Raw genomic sequence first — 14,138 nt, forward strand, 5'->3', positions numbered from 1 at the left:
TGAGGTGGCATTAGTAATACAGGAAGGCAAATATTGTATTAGGATATGAAATACAGTGAGCATCATGCACATAATCTGAAAATCACAGCTCAGTGCTGACTTCTAATGAGATTTTGCAATTGTGCTAGAAGAGGCTTCCCCAACAAGGGAGTAAAAATCTGAGCTGTTTATCATTTACTGATGCACACTACAACTGTTAGAGACAGCTTCTTCAAAATCTAATATTGCAATATCTATTTTGACAGCCGTAATCTTGGGTAAACAACACTGAACATAATGTGATTAGCAGTTATAATTTCCGTTTGATGTGAATGTAATAACCCCAATTCAAATCTAAACCAGAAAATGAGGAACTGTGAAATTTTCACCCAGACGGCCCTGGAAATAAAGTTAAAGAGACAACCCATCTCCATGGTGGGAACTGTCCAGGGCTCTTGGGACCAAATCACTGGACCCTCAAGAAATACCACTTCCAATAAAGACAATATAAGCATCTAATATAAATTAACTGTAAATTACAAAGGGCACATGTGATAACAGAGTAATGAAATTTTTTATACTGCATCAGTTAGCATAGGAAGGACTGAATCTTGAGTAGCAAATGTGTTATTATTGTGAAGCAGCACTCTTGGAAATCAGAAGCAACAAACAACTGGTAGGTTAATGACAGTGTGGTCTAATCAAAGAGATTTTCTCATCCTTTCTTTTATTTCAATTTTCAGTGGTTTTTCTTGTGTTGCATTAAACAACCTACCTAAGTAATGCAGCTTCTTCATCATGTTTTAGGAAACCATTCTAATTTGATAGGTAATAATTACAAATTTGCCTGCAGGCTAAATTTTTTGCAAATTGGTTTATTGCTACTGATCTCAGACTCTCTCCCCTCTTTGATATTCAAGCCTTTCAGGCACAGTTATGGGCAGATAATGTTATATTACCCACTTGTATAAAGACTTTTTTTTTTCCCCACAGAACCAATCTTCCCACATTTCAGACATTCCTGACAATCCCTCAAAACTTCTTACCCTTCCTGCAATTACACAAATTGGCCAGAGCCAGTTCTTTGTAAGTCAGATATCTGGGCCCAGTCTTAGTGCAGCTGCACACAAACCAGCCCTGGCTGAGCTCTGCTTAATCACAGAAAGCAGTACACAACTGAGGAAGACAAAAATCTTTCAGAGATTTTTTTTGGTTTTTTTTTTTTTTTTTTTTTTTTTTTGTTTGTTTGTTTGTTTTTAAATGAATACAATTTCTTCCTCTCCTCAGGTTTTCTCACAATCTGAAATTAAAGAGCAAATTTTACTCTCTGAAAGATGTAGTTGCTATTGGGGAGTGAAATAAAATAAGCCTCAAAACTGAAAGGTGTGTACTGGAAAAGAAGATAAAGGTTATGTGCGAAGGTTTTCCAGTGGTCTTATGTGATTCATTATGCATGTGATATAAGATTGCAGATAGAAGTTCAACCCTCAACTTCAGAGGTCCTGTGAGAGCATCAGGAAAAGATAACTGATCCATGTTCTGAATATGCACTGAGGGAAAGTGACAGTAATGGCTATGACAAATTGTTATCCAAGGAGACTGTCAAAAACCCTGACTCAGGACCAAAGCCCTACACAACCCTGCAATGTACTCTGTACACATAGGATAAATTAATCTTTATTTAATAAAGTCAGGCAGACAGCTCCACTAACACCTCATTCCTATGTGTCAGTCATTGACCTTTGCAGCAAGCCACAAGCATTGTTAATTAAAAGAAAAAGAGCAGCATAAACACTTAGGAAGAATTCCATTGTGCAGCTCAGGTAGCAGATGTGATGTTCTAGCTCCTGCCACTGTTACCAGAGCACATATGAGTAATCTCTTGCTAGCAGTGGTGTGCATGTACCTACAACTTGTGCATTGTACATTATGTCCTGTTCCTTATGTTGCTTGTAGGGTCTCATTGTGCTGTGTTTTGCCTATCCCATTCCTTGTGACTCAGGACCAGTTGGAGTATGATATGTGGAAACCACATCCAGAGGAGACCAATGCATCCCAGATCTTACATTGGTGTGGAGTTGATGTGTAGGAAGGGCATAAATGCAGCCAAAGCCCTTCTGACTCCCAGGTCAGATGTAGCCTCCATCCACCTTCCACGGTTTCTTCCCTTCCACCTCTTTTTCCATAGCATGTGCCCCTTCTGCCCTCCTGTTGTTGTTTCTGCCCCTTCATAAACAGTTAGGTGGTGTTTAAAGTGTACATGCTGAGCATGTGGGCTGCTGCAAATCCTTGCATGACTGCAGTGAAAGAAGGGAGATCCATATACACACACCCTCTTGTATAAAGAATATACTTGTCTTATCCTACAAAAACCAGGTTAAAATCTGGACACGAGATGTTGCATCACATAAAAATGCAAGAAGCTATATTTTCAAGAGGTGCTGTGTAGGTCTCAGGTTTTCATATGTATTTAGCATTTTAAAATTTCAAATTAATAAAATGCTTTAATTTAGCATTAAAGTCAGTCAGAAAAATAATTTCTGTGGGCTCTTATCAAATGTTAATTGTCAGAAAGGCTCTAGCCAGAAAATATTCTGCATCTCAGTATTTCAGTTTTCTGTTGCATTTCTATTAAAACCAAGTCATGTCTATAGGGCACTAAGGCACTCATTCATGAACTTGTTAAGGAACAAATCCTCTGTTTGAACAAGTGCAAATGAAAAGTTAAATCCTGAAATTCAATTGCATTCTGAGTTTTCACTGCAGGCCACAATGTCCTAATAACCTAAACATTAGAAAATTAGAAAATCTACATGGCAATGTAATCTCCATGGAGAAAGAAAACTCCAGATTCAGCACAAGTGCTTTTCTCTTAATACTGAGCACATCATATTGGAATTTGTAATCCCCCATTGTAACCCTGTGTTCACTATTTTGACGGAATGAACTGTGTTTTCAAACTGTATAATTTTGACATCAAAACAAAACTAATCAGCAACTGCAACAAATAGAAAGCAGATGAAAACCACCATTTGATCCCATGGTGAAGAATGGTCCACTGCTGCTGTGTGGTAAACAATTAAGTGAACAGAGACAAATTCAGATTTAACCCTCACTTCTCTGCCTTTAATCACAGGCAATTTGAAAATGTTTCAGGCTGAACAGCTGATGGACAGGTTACAGAATGCTTTCATTAACCCACAACAATGTCCTCAAACTATATGTTTTCCCAAAGTGAGGTAAGGAAATGAATAGATACTAAAGTAAGGGAACTGAAAGCTGTTGTTTTGTAGCAGGAGCGGGAAAAGTGTTTTGGATGGAGTAACTGCAAGAAATTTAAAAACTCAGTGTTGTTGTAGAAAATAGACAAGGAGTAACTGCACAGTAGCAGCACCACACATCATGGCAATTTCTCCCTTTTTTTTTTTTAACCCCCAGGCAGATCGATCAGGTGGAAATAGAGAGTTCTGGAAAGATAGGTAAACATGGAGAGATTTCCCGGATTAATGACTTTTGTTTTAAACTGTTGGAATCTAAAATGAAGATGTTTTGTTGCTGTTGGGACTAGGGTACAATTCCTTCATATAAGGACTCCAAAACCAGTGAAGATAATTGTAAATTTGTTTTTGTTCTTTTTTTTTTTATTATTTGTAACCCCCAAATCAGTCCAGTGGAAAGGGGCAGAGAGTATTCTAAGCTGATGAAGGGAAGGAAGTAAAGGTGTAAAGGACTTGTGACGCAAGAGGCCTCAAATGCTTATGCATTTTAATATTTCACTGATTTTTTGCTGTTGTGTTAATAGCTAGAACTTCAGGTTTACAATTTAATACAAGAAAGAATAAAAAAATCAGATCTTAAGATTCAAGCAAACAAAATTCTTCTAAATCTTGGAAAATTTAGAACTGAGACACACAGGAATGAGGGCTTTAATGATCTTTCTATCACTGCTTTTCATACCTAAAGAACAATATTAGAAGTTTTGGGTCTGAGGGGAAGACTGTATTGTCAACTTGCAAAAGGACAGCTTAAGGAAGTTGAGTTGGAGAGAGACACAGAATACATATTTTCCACCAAAAGTGGCATTCAAATTATTTGTTTATTGTGGAAAATAATGTCAGAACCAGACTTTCTTCATTGGAGGGAATGAGGGAGTAACTCTGCATGAGACAGGACACTGGATAAGGAACATCTTCCTCTTTCCCACATGTGAATGAATGCCTGTGGTAAACAGGTGCTTTTTGGTGGCAGTTACTACACTTATTTGAACAATATCAGCTTTGAAACACCCAAAAAAGGCAGTTCCTGGGGGACCCACCCTCTGCTCAGCATGAAGAGCATGGTCCTCTTCTCCAGGCAGACTCAGTGTTGAGCAACTCCTGCATACAGACAATTGCAGCTGACCTGCTGTCCAGGGATACCAAGCACTTCATTTCCAAATTAGCTATCTACATAAATACATAAATGTCTCTCTGCTTTTATATTTCAGGGAAAAAAAATAGTTGTATTGGAAAATTGTGAAACAAATGCTATAATCATTTCTGCTCAAGAAATAACTTCCAGCATTTCAATTTCTTTGGCTGTGGTGATTTTTTTCATGTTCATGTTGCCATCTTTAAAAGTTTTATAGGTCTTTGCAACAGGGGAAGTATAACCCCATCATGTGAAAACCCAAACAGAACTGAAACCCTGTACATCTGGTTTATGTCCTGTGGTTTAAATATTCACATACCAGTAAAAGGCTAAATGACCAAAATAAATCACCGTAATTGCAAAATTTAGCTCTACTTCACCATTCAGACTTTACATAAAAAAATATTTGTAGCAGAAATACTGAGATTTGTCTGAATGTGCCAGCCTGTGCGAGGGCACCAGAAGAAAATGGAGGGTTAAAACAATAGGACATAGCACTTGATAACCAAGTACACAGACACACACACACAGAGCAGTCAGCCTTGTAAACACAGAGAAATGTGTCGCTGTTGGGATGCAGGTCTTCTCATCTAGATGTAAACAAGACAGTGGCAACAAGGCTGCATCACATGTGACATTCCCACCCCTCTCACACAACCAGAAATCAAGTTGCAGCCAGAAAGACAACCAAAATAAGGTGAGGAAGGCAATGGGTAGCAACAGTACCTAAGATTAAAGGAAGCCAAGATAAGCAAGGCTCAGAAGCACAAGCTCATCCCATAGTAATTGTCGAGTTCTCAGAGGCACATCAAGTCTGTCCAGAAATGAGTTTTCTTCCCCAAGAGATCTGTTGAGGAAACTGAAATCCTAGTTCTTCATGTTGTTCAGTTTTGATTGTGGGCAGCTTGTCATCATCTGGGTGTAAGTTCAGCCCATGAGACAGTGAGTGAGACTTGTTATTTAAGGTATCTCTTTCCCTTTCTGTACAGTCTTACACAGACTTCTGTTCCATTAATTTACTACAGGATTTCAGGTACTAGAGGATTGCTCTGTTTGAAAGGAAATAAGTGACTAGCTTCCTTTAAAAAGAACCCCAAAACAACATCCATTTGTCTGATGCCAGTTGGATACACACTTCAGTGATACACAGCAAGGAGCCTCTGCTGCTGGAGACATTTGTGCTAATTATTTTTTCCCCTTCTTATCAGCAATGGAAGTGAAAAAGAAGTGGAATTGATCTCTTAAGTGCTGTGCCCAAAGAACAACCTTTAAGGAGAAACTACTTTAATTAAAATAAGATGAGCAGCAGCACTTCAGGACAAAATTGCACAGCCATCAAACAGAGCAGTGGCTTCAGGACTGCAGAGTTCACAGTAATTAAGTAGAGAGATGAGCAGCTCCGGTGGGAAGAGACTGAGCAAGGCTTAAGTCACACTGTCACCCACAAAAATGATGTAAGTGAAACCCACACACAGTTTAGTCTTGACAAACAAAGCTGATCAGAACTTGAGAGAAAGTTGGTTTATGAACAAGTTTACTCATGGATAAGATGCAGAAGGAAGAGAGAAAGTGATCAAGGAATTAAATTCTCCAGGACTTAGAGGAGAGCTGGAAGGAGGCACAATTAAGAGCATTCAGAAGATAAGTTGTGAAGCTGAGAAGGGCTGAACCATAAAGACAATCTTCTAGATCTCAGGGGAGCATACAATTGCCAGGCTGGTCAGATGATGTCAAGGTGTTTGTCAGTTAAACGAAGGGAGGAAGTGCAGGACCAGAGATGTGTTCATAAAGATCTTCCCAAGGGCTGAGCAGGAGCCATCCTGAAGCTTCAGCAACACCTGGCAGCTGTGAAGAAGGCAAGGGGATTAGCTGTTGCCCAGCCAGCTAATATTAGCACAACATACCTCCAGAAAAGGTCAACATTTGAAGCTGTCCTTTACCCAGTAGCTTCCAGCAGAAGTTATTCCAGGTGTACAGATGCCTGAAGGCATTGTCCATCAGGGGATTGAGATGGGACGGAGGCATCCAAAATGAGAAAGCTCATTTAAAGAGAAACATCACCTGATAGCTCAAGAGAGCAATGCATTTCAAGAATAATCTGTGCATATTTGCCACAGGTCTCTTTTCTGCTTAAATGCAAAATCTGCTAGGTTGCTCCAATTTTTAAATACAATACAATACAATACAATACAATACAATATAATACAATACAATACAATACAATACAATACAATACAATACAATACACTGAATATCATACATTCATTGGAGAAACAGGTATACATGTGGAAACCTTGGTAAGAGCAATACAGCACTTATGGCATTAGTTTTTAACTTGATAGCATGTTTAAATTTTAAAACCTATGTCATTTAAAATAAGGAACAGGACAAACATATTTCAAATACTTACTCCCTTTGACATTTTCAATTGTGTCCTTTAAGGGCTTTTAAAAGTGTAGGACTTTTATATCTCAAGTATATTCCAAGCAGAGATGTAAATATACAGGAAAAAAATGGATATTAAATCACGGCAGGTTAAATTATTAAATCATCTCAGTGACAAGACCCAGAAACAAGACTTGGCCCTGCCATCACTCAGAATTAGAACTGATCACTTGCATCAGCAAAAAGATGTATGAAGGCCAAATGGGCACAGTACAAATGTCACCCAAAGGATACATGGAGCAGCGCTTTATAGACAGCTCTGCAAGCACAATAGAAGCATTCAGATCTATTTACATGTTTCTCCATGTGAAAATTCAAAGTCTTAGTCTTTATAAGAAACAAAGAAAATATTCTTTCCCTTGAAGCCCTGCTGGAAAGTCCAAACATCTTCAGAATGCAAATAAGCACCACCTTCTGGAGCCTCAACAGACTGGAAAAAATTCTGCTTGTATCTAGGTAACATAAATACAAATAGCTGTATGTTAAACTGCGAAAGTGAAAATCACCTTTGCGTATAGAAAAGCCAGGTTCAGGTCACCAGCTGTAAGCAAGACCCCAACAGAAAGATTTGTTCTGTGGGGCTCTGAATAAATGCCACTTGCCTCAGAAGGTACAGCAGCTCCCAAGGAAGATGTGTTATCCCAGCAGGTGTTATTGCAACCTGAGGGCAGTTTTGCATAAACATCTTCCATTTGGGGATTACACCTTCTGCCCTCTACAATGGATGGTGAGACCATCTGGGTCATTTTCTGTGCACCACAGCTTTCATTTTAATGGAAATCAGAATGCCCAAGCATTTCAGCTGTGTTATTTTTTCAAAACGCATTAGTGACATTTGCTGATTGGAGTAGTTCTTGGTTAGTGCCTAAAAGCTAAAAAAGTTCAGTGTGCTCTAATACGTTCTGCTTCACTCTTTTTTCTTTATTTGCTTTATCAAATATGTGCATCCTTAGACTCTGGTGTTAAAGACTGATGTATCAGTAGGCAAATGGAGAGGAAGAGATCAGAGCAATTGCGGTGTTACTGCTTTAGGAACTCACAATTACATAGGTTAAGCCATCACACAAGATGTCCACAGAGTCCCAACAAATTTTTCCTTTATTTTTCTCCCCCCTTCTTTCTTTCTTCCTGATAAATGAGCAGTGAAAGAAGGGACGTGTTTATTTCCTAGCTCTGCTGCAAGCCAAGTACGAGGCAAGCAGGAGAGAAAATGTTAAGCATAAGATCTGGGAGTTGTTTTTGTCCAGAAATGTTGATATAACAAGACTTATTTATTTTATAAGTCTTAAATTTTTTCCAAACAAAATATTTTGGAATAACCAACAGAAGGTCCCTGGCATTTCTCATTACATTAAAGTGTCAGTGGCAAACTCTGGATGCTGCTCTTACAGTGCCTCAAACACACTTACCAATCGCCATTCAGCTTGTGCAAAGAACAGTCAGAACACAGCCAGTATCAACACTGGGAAATACAGAAAAAACAAACTAGGATGGGTTATTTTCTCTCTGCTCAGACAAATGAACTCTTTCATGGTCACAGATTGCAAACACCCGATGCAACAATAATGTTCCCTCATACATTGACAGACTTTTAAAAAGTCAGTGTGGGGTGGGGGCTTTTTGGAGGAAAAAAAAACAAAAAGCAAGGCAACAGGAATATCTTGTCTGACAACTCAAATGAAGCCCTTTTTCACGGTATCATTCTTGCCTGAGGAGTTTTTATTCCATCTTGAATATCTGGGAATAGTTGTTCATTGAGGGGGTTTAGCAGTGTTTGCTTTAGGTTCCCACACATCCAGCTCAAGCACCCCAAGCTGCAGCTCCTAAGGAGAAGCCACCTACTCTAGTTTCACTGGGCTGTCAGAGCAGCTTTCCTTTGCAGACCCTGCTGATCAGGAGGAGAGCTAAAGCCTTGGGCTTTGCAGAGTTTTGGAAGCAGGTGAGGTCATGAGCCCCTCTCCTACCCCTCTTTAACCTCTTAAATAACCCTCCCAGGCCATGGCCCCAGCCTTTCTTTCTTTCACAACTCATGTTCCTTCTCCAACCCTTCTCCATCCCAAGAGACTCCCTCTCTTTCTCTCCCTCTGTCCATAATCACCACTTTCATCTCTTCCCCACTGCCATGTCTTTACCTTTCACAACTGTGAGTCTTCTCCCTCACCATCACATGGGGCTGCAGGACTCTGGACCTGGCCTTGCAGACACCTTCTTGCCTAGAACAATTACCATATGAGCAAGGTGCAAGACTGAATTTCATGTGACTGAAAGTCTTTTGGGCTGCCCAAGCCTTTTTTTGGCCTTTTTGTATCTACATTTTGCTCCAAGTCTCAAATGCTGATGTGGAAAAGGTCTCTTGGCCCCACGTATGGGCAAAAAGGATGGAAAACTCACAAGGAAAATGCACAAGTTAAAATGGAAGTGCTACGGTATTCTTTTAACAAATGTGTAACTTCTCCCTGATATTTCATGATGCACACTCAGAGCAGAGTCCATCAGTATTCCCTTGTCATAATAAAATAGCTGTGCTGTAGCTGACAGGGATGTTTACCCTTCTACAGCAGTAGCGACAAGCCTTTGCTAGTGCAGCTGCTGCAATGACTTTCTTCAGATCAGCAGCTTACAACAATAATTCCAATTAAAGTAAACCTGTGGAAGGTGCAGGGTGCTGGCTCTGCAGGGCATGGCCCTATACCTAGTAACAAAATCTGAACTCAAATAGCTGTAGCACGACAAGCTTTCTCACGATGTCTTGAGCCTACATCCTTCCTCCTACACCCAGGGGAAATAAAAGGAGCTCAGCTGAGTCTGTATCTCCATTGTCTCACAGATATGGAGGTCTGTGGTAGAAGTTAACATTGAGGCTTGGGGGCTGAAGGCTCACAGTCCTCCTCCCAGCCTGTGATGACAAATGCCAGCTCAGCCACAGTTCACTGTTTGCATCAAATGCAGCTCAAAGGAGGCATTTGTACAAGGAGAAAGAAGCAGTTATACCTTGGATAAACACTTCCCTTTATTTTTCTCTCTTTTCTTATTTTTTTTAATGGATTTAAGCCTTTCTTTGGTGACACCAGACACAGAGAAGCTGGAGAGGAAAACAAGAGCTTCAGGAGAGGAAGCCAATCTATATATATAAATGGATCATCAATGCCATCTCTGTTAATAATTTAAATAATTACAAGCTGGAGAGGCATTTTGCTTTTTATGTTTGTCTTTTCCATGAGGACAGAATGATGTGGATTACCCTCACTTGCTCAGTCCAAATGTCACCTCACAGCTGGAAAAAATACAACTACTTTTGTTGCTGACTTGTTAGAGCCAATGACTGAAGGGTACCTCCATCAGTGGCTCATCCTCCATCAGCCACTCTTCTTTCACCTCCACTGTAAGTCAAATGGCAGACAAATGCACATTGCTTTCATACCATTTCTGTACCAGTTTCATACCATTCTGGTATACCATTGGTTGAATATCATATAGTAGAAGAGCAGGCATTTTATTTTTATTTTTATTTTTATATTTTTTTTAATATCTCCAGTTGCAATGGAGTGGGGCTGGAATCTGACGTTCATGCAGAAACTGAAAGAAACTCCTGTTCAAATATTCTGTGACCAGTAGCTTCCATGTTGAGGCTAGGAGTCCCTTTGGCTGGACTACACCAGCAACAAAGCTGCAAGATGTTTGTATGCAAGGTCAGTGAGTAGGCAGAGGAACCACGCTAGAGGCCAGACTGGGAGGGAGAGACAGGATAGCTAAGGATCTTGAAGCTGTGAATGAATTCATTTAGGTCAGTGATTCAGAAGGGAGTGTGACTAACTTAGACCAAAAAGGTAAAGATGAGCTTAGCAGTTGTTTTGGCCACATGGAGATTGGTGGATTTGGTGATTTGGGGAAAAAGATTGTCAGACAAACTGGATAACAGAGGACAGGTAGTAGGAAGCTAAGTGCTATCCTCTTCTTTCAGTATATACATTGGTTTCACTTTAAATCCCTGTTTCCTTCTGTTGTGTGTTGTATTAAAGCTCAAGACTAAAATAAAGACACAAATTTTACATTTTCCAAATTCTTTGCTGGCTGGTGTAGCAGTACACACCATCCAAACAGGTTGTGTCACCCGAGGATGCAAAGTCAAAGCAGGTCCTGCAGCACCAAGGTTCCTTGTCAACTTAGTTATTAAATCAATCCTGCTGCAACAGTATTTAATGAACAAAATTGTGGGTACTGTTTTGTGGGTACTCTCCTTTCTGTTTAATTACAGTGTAGGCTCACAGATAACATATGGGGACATAAAGGCTCACGAAATTTACTCCGATAGCTGCATACGTGTGTGACCTACATAACATCAGGAAATCTGTGTAATGCCAAGAACTACATTAGATAGTTCAAGCCACAGCTCACAGTGAGTCACATAATGAGGTTCTTCAGATTATTGTGGTGAGTGACCCCCTTTCACTTAGGAAGTTCATTTAGGCAAGCAGTCATTTTAAGAACGTGCAAACTCTGATTGCTGGTTTCTATGGATCTGGCAAGCCGCCAGGCTTCTGGGATGCTGGCTACTATAGGCAGTGGGAAGTTAAATATGCATGACCTCACATAACATTGATCCATGGGCTCAGAGGCATTCTGCACCTGTAGAAATCCCAGCCCAGCAATTCTGCATGCAAAGTGTCTCTGGCATTGTCTTCAAATTGCTTAGTGCTTCAGTGCTCAGTGATCAGGTAAACTCTGCACATGTTCATTATCTTTCTCTGCTTTGGTAAGGTCTAGAATAAAAAAAGTCATTATTTAACCATGATAAATCCAATATTTTGCTCTTGACAAGCATGTACATATTGCACATGGGAAAGAGGAGCTGATTTCATACAGGAAACTCTGCAGCTATGTTAAAATCTGATGAGTTCACTGCTATCAAGATGTGGGGAATAAAACGCAGTAGTTAGTATAAATAATGTATTTAGCAGTAAGGAATTAATAATGCATTATTAAGACCAGGGTAGCACTAGGCAATTGCCTGAGAACATCATACACAATAAGGAGTCACAAAAAAAGGTCAACTATAGCTCAAGGTTGTAAATCAGAACCTAAGTAGAATTAAATTTATAAATCCAATAAAAACAGCTTCACCTAGTCTCAACCTACAAATATTTGTACAGTATGTAGGATTGACAATATCTGTATTAAAGAGATTCCATAACATTAGACTATTCATAAAGGGCCAAATTCTGACCTCATGAATACCAGAGGAACTTGGGGCATAATTTTCAATTAAAAATGGAACTTCTAGGATAAGAAAAAAAAAAAATACCCCCAAATAATAGCAAATGTATGGTTTTACAGCAGAAAGGACTGCACAAAATGCTGACTTTTCACTTCAGACCTCAAGATTTTCTATGAGCCAGTTCCTTTCCTCTACCTTGTTGCTGTATCACAGCAGTGGTAGCAGGGGCCCTTCCTCATGGAGGGATATGCCTCTGTGAGAGGCAGCACAATGGTAGTGGTCCCTCCCTGCACCCAGCCAAGTGACCTCAGTGGGATCACTGGGCACCTGTGGTGTTTTCTAAGGCTGTGGAAGATGCTCTGTGCCACCCAACCAGTGATGTGGCCAGAAGGAACACTGTGGGCCTTTTAGTGAAACTGAAATACCAATTGAAGTGCAAGTTATTTGAGGGCTACCGCTGGCTTTTTGTGGCCAATTTGTAGGGTTTTGTCTCCTGTTGGTGGCTTACAGCCAGTCCGTGACTAATCACTGATTAGTGATCCCAGCCCTGTAGAATTAATATCTTCCATACAGCAGGATTTTTAACAATAAATACCACAGTGCATGAGCCTGCATTTCAAATTTGAGGAAAAGGATGACAAAGACAATGCTCTACTCCAATATTATCATTATTGCTACATTGCTGGCATTTGGTACCCACTTTGCAGCTGCTCTCGGAACTGGTCTGTGGCTGTGCAAGCAGAGGTGTTCCCTTTCACAAAGGTTTGGCTTATTCCTTGTTTATTTGACAATTATTTTGTTTATAATTGCAGAGCAGACATAACAAAACAACTTTTCTAACTGTAAAAGCACAAGCTTCCTTGTTTGTATGCCACAACATATTGCTGCTAAGCATTCAGCTTTGGGTTTGTAATGTTTTGGAGAACTAGTTCTAAATAAACAAAAACAAAGGGAGACTGTCAGCTTTAAGCTGATTGAGTGTCCTTCAGTGTTAAAACGTGTTTGATTTAAGAACAGAAAGATTCATTAATGCCTATTTATGATCTATTTTTAGGGTAATTCCATGCAATTACTATTCATATGACTCAAGCACCCAGGCTGAATTCTAGCCAGGCAATAAAAAGGATAATTTTGTAATGCCAGAGAGTCTCTCGAGAAGATTTGGAGGAAAACGCAAATCAACTCTTAATATGATAAAGCTGTGCATGCTAACTCAGTTTCTGGAGCTCTCTATAACATAGGAAACATTCACAGAGGAATATCAGACATCAACCAGCACATGGGTGCATCACCACTGGCTTTGTAACATCTGGGCTCTGTGCAGTTGCAGTGCAGGAAGTGGCTGGAAATGAGCTCACCACTCTCCATTCCCTTTTATACTCCCAGCAATGAAGTATGTGAGAAATACTGATGCAAGTTTCCCAGGGAGACACCAGGCAAAGAGGGATGGAGAGGTGCCTATACTGGCAAACACTCTTAGAAGTAAATGAACACACGTTCACAAAATCCCTTGCTCTCACACACCAAAGATCTTCCTTTCCTCTACATGTGAACTTTCAATGAGTCAAAGTCTTATTTTCTTTCTTATCCTGATTTTGCTCCTCCTGACACTCCTTTCCCCTCAATGCCTAAATTTTTTCTCAATCCTTTCTTTTCAGGACTCAGCTGGGCATAGTGTTACAGTGTAGGTCAGAGCAGCCGGGAGGGAGGGCTGGGCAAGGCAGCTGCAGGCACTCTGCCAGAGAAACCCTTCAACATCATGCACTTGTCAGATTAATTCTACACTGATTAACCTCCCCAGATTAATTCTAGACTAATTAATAATTTCTGGAAGGCAGTGGAGAGAATGCTTTTGTCTCCAAATGAGAGCAGTGACTACCAGGCTGATAGCCTGATTCCCTAAGCTAGCCCTAGGGAAAGATTAGATACGAGCATGCAGTACTCCTCTTATCCTTCTGGACCAGTGCTCTGGGGCCAGGCAAGATACTTGAGGATGCCTAATAGCATCTGTTCTTAGACCTTAGACCTTGGAAAGAGTTCTAGGTTAACCACCTCACAAGGGAAAGAAGTCCTCAGCACAGCAAAAAAT

The sequence above is a fragment of the Aphelocoma coerulescens genome, chromosome 3, assembly GCF_041296385.1.
Source record: "Aphelocoma coerulescens isolate FSJ_1873_10779 chromosome 3, UR_Acoe_1.0, whole genome shotgun sequence".
Classification (NCBI taxonomy): domain Eukaryota; kingdom Metazoa; phylum Chordata; class Aves; order Passeriformes; family Corvidae; genus Aphelocoma; species Aphelocoma coerulescens.